The sequence below is a fragment of the Suricata suricatta genome, chromosome 12 (genome assembly GCF_006229205.1).
Source record: "Suricata suricatta isolate VVHF042 chromosome 12, meerkat_22Aug2017_6uvM2_HiC, whole genome shotgun sequence".
Classification (NCBI taxonomy): domain Eukaryota; kingdom Metazoa; phylum Chordata; class Mammalia; order Carnivora; family Herpestidae; genus Suricata; species Suricata suricatta.
In genome coordinates this window covers 82,410,028-82,427,820 of record NC_043711.1, presented here as the reverse complement: position 1 = coordinate 82,427,820, position 17,793 = coordinate 82,410,028, and the positions used below count along the sequence as shown (strand labels likewise).

General features: G+C 43.3%; 1 protein-coding gene across 3 annotated transcripts in view; it reads right to left on the bottom strand.

Moving 5' to 3' along the window:
- RALY (RALY heterogeneous nuclear ribonucleoprotein) overlaps nt 1-17,793 on the bottom strand; it is an 82,409-nt gene that overhangs the window by 44,655 nt on the left and 19,961 nt on the right. For 2 of the 3 annotated variants that reach the window (XM_029916877.1, XM_029916879.1), the window contains exon 2: nt 975-1,039. The exons of the other annotated variant lie outside the window; for it this stretch is intronic. The gene's annotated coding sequence lies outside the window, so the exon portion shown is untranslated. The remainder of the gene's footprint in view (nt 1-974; nt 1,040-17,793) is intronic. 3 annotated transcript variants of the gene reach the window in all.

Sequence of the window (17,793 nt, the reverse complement as noted above, 5' to 3'; positions counted from 1 at the left end):
TGTGTTATAGGTGTTTTCTCCCTCTTCTAATCATATGGAGCCTAGGCCTCTAAATGCATGAAGATTCTTTCCAACTTTTAGCCTCCTGGCCCCCTCACTAGAAATGACATTGCCTCAAAGGAACCCCCAATTCCTGTCTTCTCTGCTGGGCCCCTCAAATAACTGGATCTCCTTCCTGAATCCCTAAGGAGATCTGTCTTTTTTAAATTTATAAGAAAAATCAGGATTCCAGGGAGATTAACAGCCTAAGGAAAGTCTGCCAAGTCAGGGAGAGCAATGGGGTTTACAATTAGACTGACCAGGTTCTAACATCAGCTTTATGAATTCCCAAATGTGAACCATTTCAGCAACTTATTTCAGCTTCAAGAGCCTCAATTCCCTCTTCCATAAGTTTTGTCTAGATTAAGAGACCTACAACCCAACTGGTTCTTAATGTGTTGATTTCCCTACCTGTCTCATCATCTTTGGTTTTCCCTTTGAGTTTCCCCTGATTTTCTCTTCTACAGCCCTAACGAACTCTTTTCATTCCATCCTTACTACTTATAATCACATTTTCCAGGACTCATAAAACTAGTTTCTGAAGCTGACCTATCAGCTTGGTAGGCCACAGTCAAGACTGAATTCAGGAAAGTTTCTAAGGGCCATAACATGTTAAGAAAGTTTATAGAAGAATGAGTTTAGTTGCCAGGATAACCCCCAACACAAAGCAGCTGGCAGAAGCCAAAAAGAATTAAGCCTGCTTTGCCTTATTCATGGTAAATGATCCTAAACCATCTCATGGCAATTCCAAGAGAGCCAAGTTCAATTCTCCTCCCAGTACAGGAAGCTGCCTGTGCCAATATCTCAGACATGGAGTAGCAGAATAATCAATTGCCTGTAGGTTAACCTGTACTAAAGGTAAAAATAAGCCCCAAACTAGTTATCCTGTATCTTGGCCCAAGTTTGCCCAGAGTTTGCCAAAGACCCTCACTCACCAGCCCGCAATTTCCTCTTTTGGGTTACAGGGTCAGCACCAGCTGCCTCTGGAAATAGGGCTCACCTAAAAAAGAGAGAAGTCAGTCAGGGTCCTGCTCAGAATAGGCATGAACTTAGGTCAGTGAAGGTATTCCAAGTTCCTGCTCTCACAAATCTTGCATCGTTGCAAAAAATAGGTTGATAATACATTATTTTAGGTCATGCTAAACGCTATAAGGAAAAATAAAGCAGAGCATGGGAGGAAAAAAAATGACAAGAAGAATAGTCAGGGAAACTTCCAAAGGGTGACCACCAGAAAGAGACCTGAAAGAAGTAAGGGAGGAAGATCTGCAAAGATCTGAGGGAAGACTGTTTCAGAGAGGAAGAATAGCAAGTGCAAAGACCCTGCAGCAATAATAGGCAAGAATAAGCTTGTTATGCTTAAAGAAACAAGAAAGTCAATATAGCTACAATGTAGTGATGGAAAGAATGAGATATTAAATATATATGGAGGAATGAATTATGCTCCCTATTTTATATATGAGAAAACTACGGCACAGAGGTTAAGTGACTTGCCCAAGGTCAAAGTAAATCAGTGGCAGAACTGGGGAGGGGCGCCTGGCTGGTTCAGTCAGTGGAGCAAGTGACTCTTGATCTCAGGGTTGTGAGTTCAAGCCCCACACTGGGAGTTTAATAGAGATTACGTAAAAAATAAAATCTTTTTAAAAAATTAAATAGAAGCACCTGGGTAGCTCATTCAGTTAAGCATCCAACTCTTGATTTCAGGTCAGGTCATGATCTCACGGTTTGGTTCACGACACCCAGCCCTGAGTCAGGCTCTTCATGGACAGTGCGGAGCCTCCTTGGGATTTTTCTTCCTCCCCTCTTTCGGACCCTCCCTGACTTATGCTCCAAATGAATGAATGAATGAATGATAAGTAAATGAAATAAAATCTTTTTTTAAAAACTGGAAATGAATTCAGGTCATCTGGACAACTCTGTCTCCATTTCGGGCAAGGTTCCTCTAGGCTTAGATAACCTGGATCCCAGCTGGAACAAACTTTCAAGCACTTTAAAACTGGTTTCAGATTTCTCTACTCATCCCCTCCACTGCTGGGCAAGAAAGAATATATTTACCTGGAATATGGAATAGGTGGGAATCTAGGGTTATGGAGAACAGTAGCACATACCAAGCACTGTTGTAAATCTTTCATCTGTATTATTCTTTACAACAATCTCTTAAGATTACTGTTATTTCCCCATTTTACTACTGGGGAAACTGAGGCATGGAGAAGTAAATTTGCCCAAGTCACAGAGCTAACAGAAGGCTCAGCTGAGGGGCATCTGGGTGGCTCAGTGGTTAAGTGTCTGACTCTTGATTTCAGCTCAGGTCATGATCTCCCAGTTTGTGGGTTCGAGTCCCATGTCAGGCTCCTCACTAACAGTGTACAGCCTGCTTAGGTCTCTCTCTCTCTGCCCCTCTTTACCCATGCTCTCTTTCAAAATAAATCAATAAACTTAAAAAAACAAAAAAAAGGTAGAGCTGAGACTTGACCTCAGGAAGTCCAACCTTTGGGGCTTGCCCTGCCCTTGTAATAATACTATACCAACTTCCAAAAAAACAGAAGAAAAAGACAAGAAACATACTCTAGTCCTAGCTAATATGGCTCAGAGCCCCCATTTACACCCAGCCTGAAATCCTCTATATTAACTTGCAGTCCAGACTTCTTAATGAAAAACAGCTGAAGGACTGTCCTTTAGCCAGGTGGCTCCAGACACTTCTCTAATCTCTAGCTACTGTGATCACAAAGCTATGAGGACAACCACAACAACAGCCATTTAATAGCCAGCTAACACTTAATGCACACTTTAAATACAGTAGATACTAGACTAAGCATCTTATATGCACTATCTTATATCAGACAGGGAGAAACAGCTGCTCCAAGACATGGTTGGAGGGTTCTCTAGGGGGCTCCACGCCTGGAAACAAAGCAGGGAATACATGGAACCAAAGGATCTCTATAGGCCCAGGTCAAAGGACAAAAGCAGCGGCACTAGGAGGTGGGCAGTAAGGGGAATAAACTATTAGCACCTCCAATTCAACATGTCAATATACTGAACTCATCTCCTACTTCCCAGCCTCCACAGCTCAGCAAATGATACAACCCTTCTTCCAAATACTGAGACTCCAAACATTAATGCTCTCCAACCTCTCCTTTCCTCATGCCCCATCCCACACTGCCAAGTCCTCATGATTTTTTTGTTGTTATTCTAAGAGCTCTACATCTAAATTGTTCTTCTTTATTCCCTACTGTGTCAACCTCCTCTTGGTTCAGGATGTCATTATCTTTGGCCTGCACCACTGGGATATTTCTTAAAATTTATTGACATTACAAGAACTGTTACAGTAGCCTCTTCCCTGGTCTCTCTTTCACTAGTCCCCTACCCCTCCCTGCTCTAACCACTGGGCCCACACTGCCAGACTAATGTTCCCAATGCCACGGGGAAAAAATATCATGGCTCCCAATCACCTCAGCTTTGCTCTCTAGGTATGCCTTCATCTAGTCATCATCTGCCTTACCTTTATTATGGGCTTTCCAGCTCCTAGCCTTTTGTCCATGCTGTTACCTCACTTGGAACGTCAGTCTTCATTTGTACATATTCAGATCCTTCTTAATCTTTAAGGCCTAGTAAATCTATGAAGTTATCCTGAACTCTTTCTCACCACTGTCATATTCTCAAATCATCTCTAACTGTGACTACACCTGGCTCTAGCCTCATTATCAGGTAACTCTTCCATTCCTTGTAAAGATTCCTGGTGGTTCCAGAGAATGAAGATCTAGTCCATTAAGGTTTCTGTTCTCATTCCTGCTACTCTTACCTTACTCTGGATCTATCACCTAACAAAGGACCTGGGTTCTAATCTGAACCTCAGATTTCTACAAAATGGAGCTACAATTCCCATTTCTGATTACAGGATAGGGAATTTGTGAGAATCAATGTGGTAACAGAAGGGGACTGGGAGAAAAGTTAGGATGGGAAACTTCAGGCCAGGTCTTCAATTGCTCTTTCTTTCATTGCAAAACACTTGGGAGTATATTTATAGAAGCCATCTTAGCCAATCAAAAAGTACTTTCTGGGCCTGGTTGGTCATGGTCACAGCTCTAAGTTAGGGTTACAGAAGACACAGGGATGGAGAACAGTTCTTATTCTTAGGCTCCTTAATATTCCAGGGTGGGACTCTGTGAACTTCCTGTAAAGGACTACTAATAATATTAGTCAGGATCCAACAGTTCAAAGAGTGTTCCATGTGTTATAAAAATGCAGAAAGAAATTAGTCTGACAGGAGATGGCCTTAGACATTTCACAGGAGCAAGGATTTAGGCCAGGCCTTGATACAGAAAGACACATGCTACTACTATGCACCAGGCACTGAGCTAGGTGTTGTGCAGTTAACCCTCATAAGACCCTGTGAAGAAGTGATGGCAGATCCATTTTATTTCCAAAGTAACTGAACATGGGCAAGACTAAGTGTGCCATTCAAGGTCAAACAGCTAGTAAATAGCAGAGCTAGGATTTGAACCCAGGTCTGCTTTACTTTACTCCAAAGCCTGTATGTTTACTTACTTCATGGTCTGAAATACCAAATAAACTCTAAAGTTCTGCCTATCTTAATTTTCAATGATTTGAATGAGGGAGTAGGGGAAGAGGTTTAGTGCTAAGTCTTACTCATAAGACTGTAATTTTCTGGCAGGTTTAGGGTCTTATTAACTGGAATAGACCAAGCGTCTGACACAGAGCCTGGCAGGTTATACTTAGAAGACACTGTATATAAGCAAATAAATGAATGTCTCATCAACCGTCGTTTTGAGGTCTAGAAGTAATGTCCAAAATTTCAAGCTCCATGTTCTGACTCGTAGCCCCAGTATCTATACTACCACCTATACTAATCTGTTGTCTGAAGGTGCCCTTTTCCCATTCTTTTTTTCAGTAGTTAAAGGAGAGGTGAGGAAAGAAAAGGGAAGCTGGCTGGTAAGAGAAAAAGGAGGGAGAGGAAAGGGGTAAAAGGAGAGAAGGAAGAAGACAAAAAGGAAGGTAATGTCTGAGGCCTAGACTTTGGGAAAGGTTTCTTTTCTAGTGCCAAAACCAAGGATTTTTTTTTTTAAAGAGTAGGAGTAGGAATTCCTCTTTATAAATTTCATATTGCTTGTCCAAAACCCCTAACTAAATCTACCAGCAGGAGGTAAAATGAAACTCCTCAGGGCTCCTATCCTCAGTTCTTACCACTATCCTGCTCCAACCCAACGCTCACATGGCTTAGGCTAAAGCCTGCAGAGGTCAGAACACACAGGTTCTTCTGATATTCCTCTGCTCCTTCTACAACAGTTATTCCAGTAAGCCCTGGGAATCCAGCCCTCTTTATGGATGAGGAGACACTGCAGCCTCTGGATGCTTCCCCACAGCAACCTGTCATGAAAGCTTTGTTGAACCCTAAAGGGAAAGTGTTTCTCCCTTTCTGCTGTGTTCCTCAAGTGTGTGTGAAAGAACTGGGGAGATGTGGATGAAGGAAGGCAAGGTCCCTTCAGAACTCGTTTGATCCTGAGTCCTAATAAAGCTCAACTTTCTTTAGGTCTGATCTGCAAATCATACACACCACCTCTCCTTCTTACTAAACTTATTTTTAGTAGAGAAAGTCAGAAAGCTTAATAATAGCTAGTTTCAGCTCTACCTCTAATTCACTGTGTGACCTTGGACACGTCATTTCACCTTCTTGGACCTTAGTTTCCATATTTGTAATGAGGGAGACAGCATCTGCTCTTCTGAAGGACCTTCTGAGAGATCAGAAAGATTGGCAAGAACATTTTAAATATAAATTTACTTGGTTTTATGTGAATGGTAAAGAAGGAATAAGGGGATGGTCTGTCAAGAAGGAAAGAGACCTGTACTACACTTTGGTTGAAGGGATCTGCTCTGAGTGGAAAAATTAGGAAGAACTGTAGCACACAGGGTCACTATCTATACCTCCATCAAAAGAGACACCAACCAAGACGAAGAAAAGCTGGAGCGCCTGAGTGGCTCAGCCGGTTAGGCGTCTAGACTTCAGCTCAGGTCATGATCTCACAGTTCATGAGTTTGAGCCCCATACTGGGCTCTGCGCTGACCGCCTGGAGCCTGCTTCAGATTCTGTGTCTCACTCACTCTCTGCCCCTCCCCCGCTTGCACAGTCTCTCAAAAACGAATAAATGTTAAAAATATGTATTTTTAAGAAAGACTAAGAAAAGCGCACGCATGCAAATCCCCATAGGTCCAAGTAGAAGAGAAAATAAGAACCACTAGAAGTCACATATTATTGAGGAAAAGTAATAGTAGTAATGATCAATAATGATCAGTGGTGAAGAGCTCGGGCTCTAGAATCAGACACCTGGGTTTTAATCCTAGCTCTATTTCTTATTAGCTTTTTGACCTCAGGCAAGGTACTGACCTTCTGTGCCTCAGTTTTCTACATTTGTTAAAAATAATTCCTGATTCATAAATGTGTTACTGGGAGAAATAAGTGAGAGCATGGGAAAGCCCACAGCTCAAAGCCTGGCAAAAGTGATTCAAGGACAGGTATTATTATTCCACTTAAGTACCACAAAAAGATGAATCAGAAGCAATAAAAAGACAAGGAGAAAAAAATGTACATTTTCCATTACGTATTATATATGTATCATGTCCTATGCCCAAAACCTTAATTATTTTTTATTTATTCCTAATAGCTTTTTGAGGTTAGTAGCATTATCCCTCTTAAAGGAGGAAACTGAGCCTCAGAGAAATAACTTGTCTAATACCACACAGCTAGAAAACAGAACTTACTGAAACCAAGGTCTGACTCCAAAGACTGTGTTCTTCCTACCATATACCTTGCATTTTCTTGTGCTGAAAAATAAGGAGCCCCCCCCACCTGGCCCCTCATAGGTACCCATAATAAAAGTTTTAGGAAATGGACCAAATTCTCCCATTTTGTACTTGAAGCAACTACTGGTTTTGGATGCCTGGGGAAAAGATGGGCAGGGGTGGAATACAAGTGTACCATCACCTTCCAGACTTGCAGGATTTAGCTTACCAGTACGTCCCAAGGAGCTCTCAGACAGTTGTTAAGGGAAGAAAAAGGGACAATTTCCAAATTGGATACCACACCCTAAAGGACAAGATGTTCTAAGATTGTATCAAACAGTCAAGAAGCCATGACAGGTCCAGCCTGGGCTGAACTCAAATACCTAATCAAAACACCTAATAATGGGGCACCTGCTTGGTTCAGTCAGTAGAGTACACACTCTTGATTTCAGGGTTGTAAGTTCGAGCCCCACATTGGATGTACAGCTTAAAAATAAAACCTGGGTGGCTCAGTTGGTTAAGAGTCTAACTTCTGCTCAGGTCATGATCTCACAGTTCATGAGTTTGAGCCCCACGTCAGGCTCTGTGCTGATAGCTAAAGCCTGGAGCCTGCTTCGGATTCTGTGTGTCTCTCTCTCTTTGCCCCTGCCCCACTCACGTCCTGTCTCTCTCTCTCTCTCCCTCTCTCCCTCTCCCTGTCAAAAATAAACAAACATCAAAAAAATTTTTTAATAAAATATTAAAAAATGATTAAAACACCTAATACCAGGAAGGAATACAATGCGATGAGCACCTTTGCACGACTCAGCATGTACTATGTCATGGATGTGCAATATTGTCCTTATTTCTGGGAAGCACTTTATGATGGCACAAATGACTACAAGGTAGTCTGAAGAGAAGCACTCCTTCCCTTGGGTCAGGTCATTATTTTAAATAAATAATAGAGAGCATGTTCTATAGGAATACACAGAAATCAGGAACTACAGTTGGGGAGGAAAGGAGCCAGGAAGTGAATTAAGAGAAAACTAGGGGAAGAATTGAGTCCTGGACAAAGGCTTTTAGGAGGATGAGGAACCAAGCAGAAGGCCTGGAACAAGAAAAGGGAGTGCTTCAGGGGGCTAAAGAAAGACTGTGATAAAAAAAAAATCATCTCCTACATTTGTAAACAAAATTTTTTTTAAATAGCATGTTTCTATCAAAACTTTGCTGTTTAGAGAAGAGCAATCTCCAGGGCCCACAAGAAGACTGACTGAAAGAGGTACTGCTGAACTGATATTTTCCTCTGGAGAGGGGAAGGAAAATAGAAGCTGAGTTCTCTAAGCCTCTAGGGTAGCAACCAAGGCAGAAATGAGCAGCCCCAGGAAATAATCATAGTATAACAACTCTAAGTTCAATCAGACAGGGCTCACCTGCAGGTGGCCTCAGACCCACTTCTGCTATGATCAGCACTTACGGGTGCACAACTGCCCATATCCAATGGAGAGTGTAAGATTGGCCATTGAACAAATAGCCTTTGTCCCAGGAGCCATGCTTGCCAATCTATTTGTTAGTTCTGTTCCAGCTGCCCCTCTAACCTCTTGGCCTCAAAAGTCTAAGTGCCCCAATCCTTGTGTGCATGCTTTTCCTAGCCTTGACCAAACCCCATGGTCCTGCAATTCTAGACTCCTCTCACTCACAAGAATACCTGACCTTGACTCTTGTGACTGACTCTACTGTGTAGCTGCCTATGCCCAAGAAAAATAAACCAACTGGCTGTGGTTTGCCATAGGGGCTAAAAAGATGACTCACGACATAATAAAAATGCAGCCAGGTCACAAAATAGCTCAGTAAAACCCTCCTCTACTCCCCAACAAAGACAGACTGTCAGTATGGCTAGCTATCACAAAAGGAGGCCCTCGAGGGCAGCTGGTTTCTTACTGACAGGTGACATCAGGGCTCTTAGGCCTAATCCGTGTCCGTGTATGAGAACATTATTTATGCCATAAATAGATGAAACTCAATCCAGGCAGTCTCTGGCTGCCTAGAGGAATGTCCAGAGAATACAACAGATGTACAAGACAATCATTCTTGCCTCTGCATTTTCGGAACAGCTAACAGCTCTTCTTCTTCAGCTGGAGCTGTCTCCAGTTTCCCCTTCCTCCTTCCCTAGAAGAACCAAAGCCACAGGAATCATCAAGGGAGGCACAAGTAATTACTGTTTTCTTTTCTCCATGCTAATGAGACAGTTGGATGGTTCCCCTTCCCCCTCCCGAGTTGGATGGAAGGGAAAATCTAAGGCTTTATAATCTGTAACCCACACACCAAAGCTTGGGCCAGATAGAGCTCTGCAATTGAAATGTATAGAAGATGGCTTTCTGTCCCTGATGCGATCAGAGCTGGAAGACACCCCACCATTTTAGAAAGGGCAGTAAGACCAGAGTGGCAGGAGGATCTGTCCAAAGTCACAGAAGGAAGTAAGTGGCAGGGCCAGATTCCTACTCCCTTCCTCTTCCTACAGTACAAAATGACTTTGGAGGCGACCTCAATGTGGAACTAGGAACTGAAAGTTTCAAGTGCATATACTGGTTTTGAATAGGTATTTAAAAAGCAATGTTCTGTAGATATGGACTCAGCCCGAGAATCTCAGTTCTAGGATAGAAAGCCAGGATCCCAGAGACTGCCAATTTTACCCCCAAATTAAAATCACAAGTATATGGGGCGCCTGGGTGACTCTGTTAATTGAGCATCCAACTTCGGATCAGGTCATGATCTCACGGTTCGTGGGTTTGTGCATGTCAGGCTCTGTGCCGACAGCTCAGAGCCTGAAGCCTGCTTCAGATCCTGTGCCTTTCTCTCTGCCCTTCCCCTGCTTGTGCTCCCTTACAAAAATAAATGAACATTAAAAAAATTTTTTTTAATCCCAAGTAGATGGTCAGGTAAAAAAAAACAATCTGTGCCTTTTGTTTTGTTTTTACATTTACTTATTTTTGAGAGACAGAGTGAAACAGAACGTGAGCAGAGGAAGGGCAGAGAGAAGAGACACGGAATCTGAAGCAGGCTCCAGTCTCTCAGCAAACGTTCAGCACAGAGGCCAATGCGGGGCTCAAACCCACAAATCATGAGATCATGACCCGGGCCAAAGTTGGACACTTAACCGACTGAGCGACCCAGGCGCCCCAAATCTGTGCCGTTTTAGCTGGTATTCAGTTCAGTTATGTGAAGACTGTAGATACCAAGGGTGAGATCCAAAGTTAGCCTTAAAAATGAACTTCAGATCTGGTGGCTGGCTAAAGGAGGTGCTGAGGACAGTAAACTTAAACCTCAGTCTGCTAGGGGTGCCTGGGTGGCTCAGTCGGTTAAGTGCCTGACTCCTGACCTCAGCTCAAGTCATGATCTCACAGTTTAGGAGTTCAAGTCCCACACTGGGCTCTGCGTTGATGCTGTGGAGCCTGCTTGGGATTCTGTTCTCCTTCTCTCTGCTCCTCCCCAACTTGTTCTCTCTCAAAATAAGTAAACATTTTTTAAAAGTTAATTTAAAAAATAGCCCTGAGTCTGCTAGTCCAATCCCCATATGTCACAGATGAACAATCTGAATCTAGAACTACTGAGACCTTCAGAGGAGAGATCCAAGGTGAAGCAGCAGGACTGAAGGGTATTACAGCCTAGAGCTAGCAATGGCCTGTTCCCTGGGAAAAGGACCCAGTATTTGTAAAGGCTGCACTGAGAAGAAAATGGCTCAAGTTTTTAAGCTGTAATGATGTTAGAATCTAGTAAGGCTTACATTTTTAGCCTGAAGCCTCTAAAATCTCTTCCCTTCCCTCTCAGTGTCTATCCCACTGATCTTTTCAGGTGGGATTCAGCAACTCCCATCCAGTCCTCAAACTAATTCTGACTTCAGGCAGGAAATATGTAAATCAGTTTTAGCAGCCACAATCTCCATCCCCTACCCACAGGGCCTGATACCCCCCCCCCCCCCCCCCCCCCCCCCCCCCCCCCCCCCCCCCCCCCCCCGCCCCATTCTCCTACCAGAGAGGACTATGGGCTCCCTTGTGGTATCCCAGGATACTGCCAGTGCCGATCACCAGACTTCATCTTCTAGAGGTTACAAAATTATGTGCTCTACACTATAAAAGGGCCCAAGTCCATGTGATAACCCCTGCCCTAGTCACTTGCCTAAAACTTCAGGCCCTTCTAGGACTAAAACACAGCTCTGAATCCAAGGCCAAGCCTCCCTGTCAGTGCCCATTCTCTAGAGATTACTTACAAATCTGGACTTGCCCTTGAGTTTGCCCTCCCCACTCTTCTGCAGGGAAGGCAGCATGGTACATGCAGACCTACTAGGGTTTGAGCCCAGGCTCTGCCACCTAAACTGGGTATCCTTAGATACAGTTACTTTTAACTGCTCTGGAGTATCCTCTTAAGAGTTTTGATCAATGTTTACTTATTTACGTCCTCTACAACTCCCCCTTACTTGGGAACAAAGAATATTTGTTTCCCTGTATCCTCAATGAGTCAGTCATGTTTACTAAATGATCCTCTAAAACTAAGTTTCCACATCTATAAAATAGGAATAATATCACCTATCTCAAAGTTGTGAGATTTTGAATGGGGGGGGGGAAGAAAACATCTGTAAATTGCCTGGATCAACACTTTACTGTATCATGGACACCCAGAGCCAAATGTTTGCCTGTACTGAACTAGACTGCCCATCCTAGAGATACCATGCTTTCCTTGCTGAACCTCTAGGATCACATGAACCTGACCTCAGGGCCTGTTCATGCCAGTGATTAGACTGAGTGATGGTTCCTAGAACCTGCCAATAAAAACAGCTAGAGATAGGATTACTCTCCTCACAGTCAAAGGCTATGAATGTCAAGCAAATGAGGTGTGGGAATATACTAATATTCTAGATTGAAAGGAGGGAGGTAAAGTGGGAAGTAGTGAAGGTATTGCTCTGAAGTTAAGGTCTCAGGGGAAGAAATCTAAAATTCCAAAAAGTGGCTAAAATCATTTGTACTAGAGCCTACTGAGAGACCAGAGACATGAAACAAACTGGCTGAAGTCACACAGTAAGCTAAAGGGAAATGGGTTTGGAACCCACCACCGTGATCTCCCTAGCTAGTGTTTTTTTCTATACTATAAAGCAGATGCACAACGTTATAGGAAAAGGGGAATGAGGCACAGGGGGTTCAGTGCAGTGGCAGGAAGAAACTTAAAAGGGATGTCAAATGGTACTTAGTTTCTGGCTGGGAGAAGGAGAAATAAACCCAGCCTTTAGGTTTACAGAGGCCTAAAATGCTCTTGATGGGAAGGGCAGGAGTTCAATCTGGCTAGAACAAGTGTCATGAGTTAAGGAAGAACAGTACACAGTGTCCTCAAAGACTCATGAGCCCCTCCCCCACAACAGCAGCTGCTCTGGGTGATCAAAACCCTCTGCCAGAGATCCCCAACCTCTCAACTCAAACTATGTTCCAGATTTGAGGATATTTGTCTTTTCCATTAGATGGCGCTCAGACTTACAAACTGGACATGAAGTACAGAGAAGCGACAAGAGCCCCACACCATGTGGAGAATCTGAGACTTTTTTCTTTGTTCTATTCACCATAGTCACTTGAACTTCTGCGAAGTTAAGTGATTTGTCCAAGTTCACAAAGCTAGTAAGGGCAAATCAAGACTTGTTGGTATCTCAAGTCCTTTTGTAACCATGGTGACTTTCAGCAAATTTGACCTTCTTAAGTTTTTAGAGGAAGGCAAGGCAAGTGTCCTCTGTGAAATCATTCAGTCATTCCTTCTGAGAAGTCTCATTTGATAATTCCAATCTGTTTCATGCCTAGTTCTGACATTTATCTTCTCTTACAGAACTTTCATAATTACCTTCTGACTCATAAGTCAGCAAACTTATAGGGCCAGATAGGATTTTCGGTTTTGTGGGCTACAGCAGTCTCTGTAGTATTCAACTTTGCCACTGTAGTATAAAAACAATCCTAGAAAGCAAACAAGTGTGGCTGTAGCCCAGTACAATTTTACGAAAGAGGCAGCAGACAGGATTCAGCCCACAGGCCATAGTTTGCTGATACCTATTCTAACTAAATTGTCTCCAATCACCCTCAGGCCTAATCCATCATACACACCCATATGCCAAGCCCTGCACCCTCAAGGATCCCATTTACCTACAAGATAAAGTTTAAACTCTACCCCTACCCTCTACCATATCTTTCCCCTCTGCACAGTATACTCCAATCACAGCAAACTGTCACCTGGCAACTTACAACCTTTTCTCCATGCTATTCCCTGACACCTGCAATGCCCTCTATTCCATTGCCAATATTACCTATTCAGGGACAAGCTCAAATGTCAACACCTGTGAAAAGCCTTTGTTTGTCTTACACATCAGTCATCTATACGGCTATCCCTCACCCACCACTGCCTCCCCACTTACCTACAATTGTCAGCTTCTGGGAGGGGGGGGGGCAAGCATTATGTCACATTCACCTAGCAGTACCTCACATAGCACTCAGTGTCCACTAACTGAACAGGCTTCTATCCTGAAAGGAGGTCACTAGAACAAAAGAACCTTTGTTTCCAACAGAACTATGAGATGACTCACAGCATCAAAGCCTTCAGTCTACTTCAAGATATGCCCCATCTCCCTCCCCATTGTGTGCCCTGGAACTGACCAGGTAACTAGTTAAGACCAAAAGACCAAGCATTTTACTAGGTGGCTCTAGCCTGTATGAGATATGTGAAGAGAAGAGATATATTATTTCCAGAACTCCCTGTCCCTGACCTCAAACTGTATCCTCAATATCAGCCATAAACTTATCCAGATCCACAGTTAGCCCTAGATGAGCAGACAGCCTTCTAACAAGCACAGTTCCCTGGTCTCTGAAGGAAGGGGATTTCACTCAGGGAGAAGCTCACAGCATGAGTCCAACCTCAACTGAAGAGGAAACTCTAAGGTATGTGCTAAGAATCATCAGGAGTATCACTTCCGAATACAAAGGGATCTCTACCTAGATTAAAGGTCCTGGGCAAGCCTAGAGCCCACAAGTATGGCTATCCTAGCTTGGGGAAGCTGTGAGGACAAAGACTAAACTGCTGATGGGAAAACAAAATAAACACAAAAGAATGTTTCTCCTAAGCCCAGAACAGAACATTCCATCTGGGTAAGTGAGCTTGTCACAGGCATGGGGTACTTAGCATATCTGCCATTCCAGGATTAAGGCTGTCAAGTTTTAATTAGGGTAATTAGAGTTAAAAATGTAATTTCATTTCAGGGGTATTTTGAACAGATTCCATTAATTTCTTTTTTTAAAGAACACAGAAAGGAGGGGCAGGCAGAGTGGAGCAGAGGATTTTGTCATGGGAGAAACAAAGACATGTGCCTGAGCCAGATGAGCTTTCAAACCACTGCCTAGAACCCCCAGCACCTCTGTAGGCTTGGCCCAGAAGACAGAGGGCTGCTGCTCTTCAGCTTCCTTCATATCCTCCCTAAAGTTCCAGTCAATACCTGCTAATAAATCTACCTCTTCCTCCCTGCCTGCTGCTCCTGCGTTACTGCCATTCAATAGCTAGATTAACAGCCCCAGGTTTGGCAAGGGGCAAGAGCTAAGGGCTGTCAACCTGATTTGCTACAGGTTAGGAACTGCGTTAATGTCCAGCCCTTTGTCAGGAGTTCCTGGTCAGATTTTTATGTCTTTCTTTGTGCTAAATCCCTAGTATGGAGTGGCCCTCTTTGCTTTGCCTGCCTCAAATCTTCCTCTTCCTTCAAAGAACAGATCTAAGTTATCTCCCCCAGGAAAGCCCACCTTCATGTTTCCGTAATCCCAGAATCCCTAGCACATGTCTCCATTAAGACATACACAGAATACTATGGTTTCCTTGTTTGATGCTGATGCTAGATTATGAGGTCTTTCAGGGCAGAGACTGGGTCTTCATCAGGGAATCCTTAGCATTAGCACAAGCCCTGAGATATTGGAAATACTAAAAAAATTGAATGGCCACACTAGTAGCTGAACATGTTAAGCCCTCAGGTTCTACAACACCTAGAAATATCCAGTCATGAGTCCCTTCCCCCTCCTTGCACACAGCCAGTTCAGAAACCTGACTGCACACTCCATGCAGGAGGAAGTCAGTCCTCCCATTGATCCCAAATGATGATTGATCTCTCCCATTAGGGCCTGCTCATTCCTTAGGGACCTTGGAAAGGAGATGAGAAAGCAAAAGCAAGCAGAGCATCTCCCCCCATCCTCCTCATCAATGATTTTAAAGAATTTCCTCCAGTCTTTGAAGGGCTCCAGGAAGAGGGCCTGAGCTCCAGTTCAATCTGTAGAAAGGTAAGGGATGGCCCCAGCAGAAGGCAGTTCATCAGCTTGGAGTCAGTGCTGCAAATGCTCAGAAATGTACTGTAGTTCAATAAAGAATATGTTATGTGACATAGGGCAGCCAAGTCATTTCACTTCTCTGAGCTTCAGTTTCCCTAACGTATCCCTATAGGCTGTTTGGAGAAAGAAACACACGAAGGAACTTTAAACCAGTATTGAACACTTAGTAGGTATTCAATAAGTGATTTCTCCATCTGAGGAGGGCACCTGTCCTACGTACCTAGCATCACGTTGTAAGTTTATAGAGGTGAGGAAAACCTATTAAAGGGGGATACAAGTTAACCATTTCCCTGTTTGCTCAGGGCAGCTCTGCCCACTGGTTCCAGGGGGAAAGGGCTATTATCAGCAGAACTGTAGTGTTGACAAGTGTAACGAAAGCCACTTCATGGTAATCAGATTCTCCCTAGCACTGCTCAAGGCTTCTCCCAGGCTCTCCAGGCCTGGCTGCAGGCCCATATTGATCCATTTCTAATTAGGACCTGTGTCAGTGCTTCTGACAGAAGGTCAGGGCCTAGGCTGCCTCTGCTGGCCTCTGGCCAAGCCTGAAATGCTCTTCCCCAGGGTAGACCCAGAGAACCAACACTTTTGCAGCAGAAAAGGATCCCAGACTGAACTCATAAAGCAGCATAAAATTTTAGAGCTGAAAGAGTCCTTTAAAAGCATGAGCTTTGTTTATATTACAAGTGAGAAAGCTGAGGTCCAGAAAAGATAATTTGTCCATGGTGGTAAAAAAGATAATGCAGATCTTACTTCTATTTCTTTCTTCTTGATAACTGCCTCCCAACCTGGCTACACAACAGAAGCACTCCAAAAACTTGTTGTTATATAATTTTCTAGACCCCACCCCAGAGAACCTGATTTAGAACATAAGCTGTGGCTCTCTTTTACAAAGTATACGATTATCTTCCAACAGAAGTGAACCCTGCAATCACAGGACCAGTTTGCACCTGGGTTCAAATGCACCTTGGGTCAGAACAGTGCCATTCAGAAAAAACCAGCTATCTTCTGATCCAGACTTCCCCACCCAAACCAGAACAAGGTTATTCAAGGGGCTTCAGAAGGGTCTGTCATAAATATTTCAGACTTCCTAATGATCCACTAGTTAGGCTATGAGCAAAGACATTACCTTTCAAAACTACTTTGAAAGTTAAAAAAAAATCTCTTATGAAGATTAGAAATACTTAAGGAAGGGGTGTAGGCAATTGTGAGAGATGGTGTGGTATGGAATGTGTGAGACCCTGGGGTATAGGGAGATATGTCTATGTACAGGGGAAAACCTATGTGGATATGTAAGGGAGCAGACAGTGTGGTGTCTGTGAGACAGGCTTGTAGATATTTTGCAACACGTACTATTCTGAGTAGTGTTAGAAAACAGCAGAACAGGGGATACAGGAGGATAAATGTATGGGTACATGGCAGAAGGGGGAGTATATTATTTGAAGGTGTTTAAGGGAAATAGTATGGATGTGTATGAAATACAAGCAAGCAACATGTGCACCTCTGTAACTCAATTTTGTGTCTATGTGTTGCAAAGCATACGAACTTATAGGACAGGAGGGAGTGTGTGTGGCCTAGACACTCGTATGCATGAGAAAATAGATCCCTGAGCGTATCTGACTCATTCAGCCCTAGCTTTGCCTGAAGGCTCAAACCACTCAAGGGCAAGGCCGTCTGTTGAAATTTCTCATTAAAATTGACATTATGACAACTACTAAAAAAAAATAAAGAAAAATGATAACGACACCCCCAACATCACAGGAAGTTAAAAAAAAAAGTCAATACCAATAAAACACAACAGACATATAAGAAGCAATTATCCCACAATTACTTCTTCACAAGGGGAGGTGTTTATTTGGAGTTAAATATTGTATAGCTGATTCACATTTCAACCCAAAGGATTGGATTTCCTGGGTAACTTGGGGAAGAGGGCAAGAAAGAAGAAAGTAGGTAGAGAAAGATTAACAATAAAGTTAAAGTAGGGGGAGGTGAGGTACTGGAAAAATGGGAAGATAAGGGAAAGGGTTGATGGGGGCGGATCAAGTAGGTTACAAGATCTAGGGTGGATGCACCTTGGTGATTACATTGATTGAGCATCCAACTTCAGCTCAGGTCATGATCTCACAGCTCATGAGTTTGAGCCCCACAACAGGCTCACTGCTGTCAGCACAGAGCCTGCTATGGATTGTCTGTCTCCCTCTCTCAAAAATAAACACTTAAAAAAAAGGACATTAAAAAAAAGAGATACGGAGAAGAGAAGGAAAAAAGAACACAAAGAAGAAAAAAGGAAGAAAAGACAGGACAGAGGATTTCCTTTAGGCTGGCCTAGAAACTGAGCACACACTCTAACAGGAATTCTGGCTAAGGGGATGGGTGCAGTAGGTGGTGGGGCCTGATCTCTGTACTTCCTCACTTCTTTCACTCCCAACTATTTCCTCCATCTGAAATGTTCTTCCCACCATCTTGGCCAAGTTGAATTTCTTCTAAATCTTCAAGGATATATTCAAAAGCTCCTAGTTTTTAGAAACCTCCAAGATTTCTCCCTATTAAAAGTTACCTCTCAAGAACTCCCATAGGGGCAGTTAGGTGGCTCAGTCAGTTG